Genomic DNA, 8,993 nt, shown 5'->3' with positions numbered 1-8,993 from the left:
ACCTCCGTCCTCGGATCCGCCCATCCTCGTCGTCCGGCAGGTTCTCGTCGACCCAGTCACCACCGTCATGCCGAGTTCGCTGTCAGCCGCCATTGTTGCTGTGCTTCCGTCGAACAGAGGTCGACGCACCCAGTCGTTCGCGTTGACCGTTCCTGGGCCGTCACCTCCTCATCGGGCCTGCTAGCCCAAGGACGCGCCAGAGCCTGCCGGCCTGCTTCCCCTCCAGCTGGGCCAAGAGCCCATGGTGAGCACCCAGTCTGCTCAGATTCGGCCCGCGTGTGTTTTTTTCAGCGTCTGTGAATTTGTTCTTTTTCCCAGAGTTGGCAGTTTTGCAGTATTACCCCTAAGCTCCATGCATATTGTAACTCTCCAACGGTGCATCATATGTAAAAACATTATATATGAAACTTGCTTAAAATTGTGTCTAGTTTCATAATATGTCACTTTCATCCATGTTCAAAATGTTCAAAATGCTGTTTGCATATATTTGCCCCTATGCCATGCAAAAATGATTTATTCCATAACTAAATAACCGTAGCTCTGAATTAAATAATCTTTATATGTAAATGGGGTAGAATTTTGCCTAGTTTAACATGGTGGCATTGCTTTGCATGTTTAATAACTCTAAAATTATGTTTAAGGCAGAAAAGTACCAAACCTAATATATGCATATGGGAATTTACCATAATTGTTGTTCGTTGCTTCCGGCCTCATTTAAACTTGACTAGATAGGTAGTTTTACTTTGCTTCACCCTCTTGCCATGTTTAACAACATTTAATATTGTTGAGTACCTAAACGAGAGAGAACTAAATAACTTATGTGGTGTTTCGCCAATATGCAACGGAGTTGCATATTGAGCTCCACTTAATTTGTAGGATTGCTTGTGCACTTTGCCATGCCATGCCCTCTTTAAACCAGACATGCATCATACTTGGTTGTGCATCATGCCATGTCTATGTGGTGGTTGTTTACTATGTTGTGTGCTTCTTTCCGGTGTTTGCTTCATCGGGTTGGATTTGATAACGTCGTGTTTGTGAGGACCCGTTCGTCTACGTCTGTTTGTCTTCTTCATGGACTCGTTCTTCTTCCTTGTGGGATTTCAGGCAAGATGATCATACCCTCGAAATCACTTCTATCTTTGCTTGCTAGTTGCTCGCTCTTTTGCCATGCCTATGCTGCGATACCTACCACTTGCTTATCATGCCTCCCATATTGTTGAGCCAAGCCTCTAACCCACCTTGTCCTAGCAAACCGTTGATTGGCTATATTACCGCTTTGCTCAGCCCCTTTTATAGCGTTGTTAGTTGCAGGTGAAGATTGAAGTTTGTTCCTTGTTGGAACATGGAGATGTTGTTCCTTGTTGGAACATGTTTACTTGTTGGGATATCACAATATATCTTATTTAATTAATGCATATATATACTTGGTAAAGGGTGGAAGGCTCGGCCTTATGTCTGGTGTTTTGTTCCACTCTTGCCGCCCTAGTTTCTGTCATATCGGTGTTATGTTCCCGGATTTTGCGTTCCTTATGCGGTTGGGCTATTATGGGAACCCCTTGACAGTTCGCCTTGAGTAAAACTCCTCCAGCAATGCCCAACATTGGTTTTACCATTTGCCACCTAGCCTTTTCTTTCCCTTGGGTTCTGCAGACTCAAGGGTCATCTTATTTTAACCCCCCCGGGCCAGTGCTCCTCTGAGTGTTGGTTCACCTGTCAGCTGCCGGTGGCCACCAGGGGCAACTCTGGGCTGGCCTACTCGTACCTAGGACAATCTGAGTGTGCCCTGAGAAAGAGATATGTGCAGCTCCTATCGGGATTTGTCGGCACATTCGGGCGGTGTTGCTGGATTTGTTTTAACTTGTCGAAGTGTCTTGTAGAACCGGGATACCGAGTCTGATCGGAATGCCTCGGGAGAAGGTCTATTCCTTCGTTGATCGTGAGAGCTTGTCATGGGCTAAGTTGGGACTCCCCTGCAGGGATTGAACTTTCGAAAGCCGTGCCCGCGGTTATGGGCAGATGGGAATTTGTTAATGTCCGGTTGTAGAAAACCTAAAGTTAACCTTAATTAAAATGCATCCACCGCGTGTGTTGCCGTGATGGTCTCTTCTCGGCGGAGTCCGGGAAGTGAACACAGTGTTGGAGTTTTGCTTGACGTAGGTTGTTTTAGGATCACTTCTTGATCATACTTTTATCGACCGTGCTTTGCCTCTCTTCTCGCTCTCATTTGCGTATGTTAGCCACCATATATGCTAGTCGCTTGCTGCAGCTCCACCTCATACCTTTACCTTACCTATGAGCTTAAATAGTCTTGATCGCGAGGGTGCGAGATTGCTGAGTCCCCGTGACTCACAGATACTTCCAAAACCAGCTTGCAGACCGTGCAGATGACGCAACCAAGCTCAGGAGGAGCTCGATGAAGATCTTGTCCTTTGTGTTGTTTCGTCCTAGTTGATCAGTAGTGGAGCCCAGTTGGGGTCGATCGGGGACCTTTGTCGCATTTGGGGTTCTTCTTTTATTTTGGTTCCGTAGTCGGACCTTGATTGTATCTGGTTGATGTAATGCTTTATTCATGTAATTGTGTGAAGTGGCGATTGTAAGCCAACTATGTATCTTTTTCCCTTATGTATTACATGGGTTGTGTGAAGATTACCTCACTTGCGACATTGCTTTCAATGCGGTTATGCCTCTAAGTCGTGCTTCGACACGTGGGAGATATAGCCGCATCAAGGGCATTACAATTACTCTCCATAAGATTCACATGATCTCTTTGTTTCTGTTTATTTATTTTTCTTTTTTTCTTTTTTTTCACTTAGGATCATGGCAAAATAATCAAGCCCTTGACTCAACACTAATCTTTATTATATATAGCTCACGGACTCGATTACATAGAAGGATCATAAAGCAAAACTCACAACTAGATCATACTAAAGGCTTTTATTCTACTAGATAAAAATATTACCAAAAGGATCGAACTAAGAAAAACGGTAAACATAAAAGTGATGGTGATACGATACCGTGGCACTCCCCCAAGCTTGGCAGTTTCCAAGGGGAGTGCCCATACCCAATGCTCAATTCTTCTTTGTTGGTGGAGAAGGTGATGGTTTTGTTGATGGCGTAGGCTTCTTCCTTAATTTGCGCTTGAGGACAGAGTTTTGGTCCCTTAGGTCATCGATCTCCTGCTCCAAGCTCAGTATCTTTTTGCATAGTTCCTGCTTGTTTTCCTGCAAGAGGCGAAAAGGGATAAACTCGATCTTAGGTTTCTTTACTCTATCCGGGAGGCTTGACTTTTTGAACTCCACATGCATGTCCCTAGGTTGAGGTAGTGGGACTTAATCTTCATCTGAGCTCGTCTCCTCCTTTCCGTTGGGTTCATAGTCCTCTTCTTCTTCTGTAGTCCAACCACAATGCTCCACATCCCCATAGACCTTAGGATCTGCAAGGTAATCAGCCACATAGCTTTCTCCTTCCGAATCCTGGGACGACATGTTGCTCTATCTGCAGCAGGACAGCTCGAAACAAAGACAAGAAATATTTGCGTGATACGGGTGTCAAAACCCCCGGGAGATTATATAATGAATTTTTACCGACCAAAATACGTATCGTGTAAGAAAACGGAGTCCGGAGGGCACACGAGGTGCCCATGAGGTAGGGGGTGCGCCCAGGGGGTAGGGCGCGCCCTCCACCCTCATGTCCTTCCTGGACTGCTTCTTATTTTTCTATTTTTTCTAAATATTCCAAAATGGAGAAATATTGCCTTAAAAACTGTTTTGGAGTCGGTTTACTTACTGTACCACATACCTATTCCTTTTTGGAGTCTGAAGCGTTCCGGAAAGTGTCCCTTATGTATTCCTTCGGGGTTACGGTTTCAATAATATTGGTTTCAACATTTATGGGATTACCTGAGATATAATGTTTGATTCTTTGACCGTTCACCACCTTCGGATTTGTGCCTTCGAAATTGTTGATTTTTATGGCACCAGAATGATAGACCTCCTTGATAATGTAAGGACCTTCCCATTTAGAGAGAAGTTTTCCTACAAAAAGTCTTAAACGAGAGTTGTATAGCAATACATAATCACCTACATTAAACTCATGCTTTTGTATCCTTTTATCATGCCATCTTTTAACTTTTTCTTTAAACAACTTGGCGTTTTCGTAGGCTTGGGTTCTCCATTCATCGAGTGAGCTAATATCAAATAACCTCTTCTCACCGGCAAGTTTCAAATCATAATTGAGCTCTTTAATAGCCCAATATGCCTTGTGTTCTAGTTCGAGAGGTAAGTGACATGCTTTTCCATAAACCATTTTATACGGAGACATACACATAGGATTTTTATATGCAATTCTATAGGCCCATAATGCATCATCAAGTTTCTTGGACCAATTCTTTCTAGACCTACTGCCAGTCTTTTGCAAAATTAATTTGAGCTCTCTATTACTCAATTCTACTTGACCACTAGACTATGGGTGATAAGGAGATGCAATTCTATGATTAACATCATATTTAGCAAGCATTTTACGGAACGTGCCATGAATAAAGTGTGAACCACCATCAGTCATTAAATATCTAGGGACTCCAAATCTTGGAAAAATAACTTCTTTAAGCATTTTAATAGAAGTGTTATGATCAGCACTACTAGTTGGAATAGCTTCTACTCACTTAGTAACGTAATCAACAACAACTAGAATATGTGTATAACCATTAGAGGAAGGAAAGGGTCCCATATAGTCAAAGCCCCAAACATCAAATGGTTCAATAACGAGTGAATAGTTCATGGGCATTTCTTGACATCTACTAATATTACCAATTCTTTGACATTCATCACAAGATAAGACAAACTTATGGGCATCCTTGAAGATAGTAGGCCAATAAAAACCAGATTGCAATACCTTATGTGCAGTCCTATCTCCAGCATGGTGTCCTCCATAAGCTTCGAAGTGACACTTGCGTAGGATCTGTTCCTGTTCATGCTCAGGTACACAACATCTAATAATACCATCTACTCCTTCTTTATAAAGATGTGGGTCATCCCAAAAGTAATGCCTCAAATCATAGAAGAACTTTTTCTTTTGCTGGTATGTGAAACTAGGTGGTATAAACTTAGCAACAATGTAATTAGCATAATCAGCATACCATGGAGCAGTATGAGAAGCATTTATAACATTTAATTGCTCATCAGGAAAGCTATCATCAATAGGTAGTGGGTCATCAAGCACATTTTCTAACCTAGACAAGTTGTCTGCAACGGGGTTCTCAGCTCCCTTTCTATCAACAATATGTAAGTCAAATTCTTGTAGCAAGAGAACCCATCTAATAAGTATAGGTTTAGCATCTTTCTTTTCCATAAGATATTTAATAGCAGCATGATGAGTGTGAATAGTTACTTTAGAATCAACAATATAAGGTCTGAACCTATCACAAGCAAATACAACTGCTAAGAATTCTTTTTCAGTAGTAGCATAATTTCTCTGAGCATTGTCTAGAGTTTTACTAGCATATTGAATAACATTTAGTTTCTTATCAACTCTTTGCCCTAGAACAACACCTATAGCATAATCACTAGCATCACACATAATTTCAAAGGGTAAATTCCAATCAGGTGGCTGAACAATAGGTGCAGAGATCAATGCTTTCTTAAGTATTTCAAATGCTTCTACACAATCATCATCAAAGACAAATGGTATATCTTTTTGTAATAAATTAGTCAGAGGCCGAGAAATTTTTGAGAAGTCCTGAATGAACCTCCTATAAAAACTGGCGTGACTAAGGAAACTTCTTATACCTTTGATGTCCTTGGGACATGGCATCTTTTCAATAGCATCAACCTTGGCTTTATCAACTTCAATACTTCTTTCAGAAACTTTGTGCCCCAAGACAATGCCTTCATTAACCATAAAGTGGCACTTTTCCTAATTCAAGACAAGATTAGTTTCTTCACATCTCTGCAAAACTCGATCAATGTTGCTTAAGCAATCATCAAAAGAAGATCCATAGACGGAGAAATCATCCATGAAAACCTCACAAATCTTTTCACAAAAGTCAGAGAATATAGCCATCATGCATCTTTGAAAGGTAGCAGGTGCATTGCATAAACCAAAAGGCATACTTCTATAATAAAAAGTACCAAAAGGGCAAGTAAAAGTAGTCTTTGATTGATCCTTAGCTAACACAGGTATTTGAGAGAAACCAGAATAACCATCTAGAAAGCAAAAATGTGTATGTTTGGATAATCTTTCTAACATTTGATCGATAAAAGGTAAGGGGTAATGATCCTTTTTAGTGGCCTTATTTAATTTGCAAAAATCAATTACCATCCTATAACTTGTAATAATTCTTTGAGGAATCAATTCATTTTTATCATTAGGAACAACAGTAATACCTCCCTTCTTAGGGACACAATGGACAGGACTTACCCATTGACTATCAGCAACGGGATAGATTATACCTGCCTCAAGGAGCTTTAGTATCTCCTTTCTTACCACTTCTTTCATTTTAGGGTTCAGTTGTCATTGATGATCACAAACTGGTTTAGCATCTTCTTCCAAATTAATTTTATGTTGACATAGTGTAACATCCCAAATTTTCAATTTGGAATGTTATACATTAGGTCATCATGCATATCATATTTTATTTTGCTTTTGGTTTTGATCCTAGAAAATCCTAAGCAACTCAAGGACCCACGGAGAGAGTTGGGGATTTCGTTATTTATATATTTGAGTTTTCTCAAATTATGTAAACAGGATCATTTGATTTTATTTATTTTATCATCAATTATTTCTATTACAAAAAAATATGAGAGAGGGAATAAAATAACTTTCCCAAAATATAGAAATATTGAGGATTTAATAAAAAAATCCAATAAGTTTTATTTCGGAGTTTTTCGGTATTTTATTTGAATTGAGGAAACATGCGCGTTTTTCAAAGTTGTAGTTTGGGCCCATATAAATGTTCACTTTATCGGGCTTGATTTTAGGAACCCGGCAAAATTTATTTCGTAATTTTTGGAGTCCGTTTAGTATTTCTTTTTATTTTTCTTCCGAGTGGATTTAAAAAAAACGCGAACCGACTACGGGCCGTATTCGGCCTGGACTCCGCCGGCTAAGGCTATAAAAGCTGCCGCCCCGGGGCCCGAAAGCCCAGCCGCCGCCGCCACCTAAACCCTAACCCTAGCCCCTTTCTTGCCGCTGCCGCCGCCGCCGGAGCCACGCGAATTTCGAGGTTCGCCGCCGCCTTGTTTTCCGTGCAGTTTTTTTTTAAATTCTGTTCGTCGTTTTTCTTTTTCGTCGGATTTTCCGCGGTTATTTTCTGATCACGATTTCTGATCCGATTTTCGTTTTAGTATAATTTTTCGCTCGTTTATCGGAATCAGGCGATTCAAGCGCCTGGAGTTTCATCTCGAAACCCTCTTTCCGAATAATCAACTTAAACAAGTTTTTGCTACTGTAAAATTTGCCCTAGATCCAGATTACTAGAACGAAGTTGTTTTCTTTCGCCGTTTGATTTCTTTTGCTTCGTTCGATTTGATTCTTTTTGCCAACCGGAGTTCTTAAGTTGAACCTTCTGGTTAGATCTTCTATTTGAGTTTTACCTGTGCATTAGATGAGTACTTATTGTATGCTTGTTGTTTGTCTGTGATAGAATACCCGGAGTGCGCCGCTTGTTACTTCGAATCTGTAGGTTTCGCGGATCATCAGCAAGGCAAGTAACACTTTGATCATACCTTTTTCTACAACCCAGTTTTATTGCATTAGATCAATCCTCACACATTGCATGATTAGGATCTAATTAAACTGTGGGATGGGAAGTAGATGAGGTAGTACCTATTACCTGTTTCTTATCAAACCTTTGGAAGTTACTTCTACGTTTGCTTATTATGCCAGGCTATGCTAGTAGACGTGGATTGGGTGAGTGATATCCATGACAGATGTGAGATTGATAATTAAGGGTTTATCTAAGGTGGCAACCTAACACACATCTGGGTGGATTGAGGCACCTGGGGTTACCAGGACTTGCCTGTTTTCTTGGACCGTCACCCAGGCCCAAAGGGATCATGAGATTATTCATACTAGAAACTTCCGTGTGCAGCCACAAGCCAATATGGGCTCTGACATAGTTGACTAAGTTGTGCGAACTCTTACAGTAGTAGACTAGCAGATGTAGGGGAAAGTAGGTGTACCGGTCTACCCGTCGTAAGGTGCTAGCGCTTCTGAAAGGCTGTGTCTCGGTCATCCGTTTCTCAAACACCTTGTAGTGCGAGAAACCAAACGGAGGCGATCGAGTCTTGTGGGGAAAAGTGCGCAAACCTCTGCAGAGTGTAACAAACTAATCATGGTTAGCCGTGTCCCCGGTTATGGACATCTTGAGTATCTAGTACCTGGATTTTCATGTGAATCTCAACATGTTACTCTAAATTAATTTTGATGGGTTTTAATCATGTAACTTAATTGGGATTGAGGATGCTGTCAACCATTCTCAATGTTTCACAACCACCATGATAGTAATTAAATCTATTCCTCTGAAGTAGGGAAAAATTGGCTTTACGCAAAAACTGTAACCATAGAGCTTTCCACCAGCCAAATATGCATATAGTATAGTTGTTGCATTCCATTACTCTCTATGTGTTACCTTGCCAGCATATTCCATGTGCTGACCCGTTTCGGGCTGCAACGTTAATGTTGCAGACTTTTCAGACGACGATTGAGGACTTTTAGGTCGTGGTTCTATACTCAGTGATGCCGTTGGAGTTGATGGACTCACTTATCTTCCAAGCCTTCCGCTGTTATCGTTATTAGATGGCCTTAAGCCATATTTATTGTAATAAGTTCTCTTTTGAGACATTCGATGTAATACGTGTGTGATTGCTACTCTGCTATAAATCCTCCGAGTACTGTGTGGTGTCAGCATTACTGATCCAGGGATGACACCGGAGCACAGAGATCAGACTGTTTGAGGTCTGGTCGCTACAGAGATGGTATCAGAGCACACGCTGACT

This window comes from Triticum aestivum, chromosome 6A (genome assembly GCF_018294505.1).
Source record: "Triticum aestivum cultivar Chinese Spring chromosome 6A, IWGSC CS RefSeq v2.1, whole genome shotgun sequence".
Classification (NCBI taxonomy): domain Eukaryota; kingdom Viridiplantae; phylum Streptophyta; class Magnoliopsida; order Poales; family Poaceae; genus Triticum; species Triticum aestivum.
Note: the sequence above shows the minus strand (reverse complement) of the source record.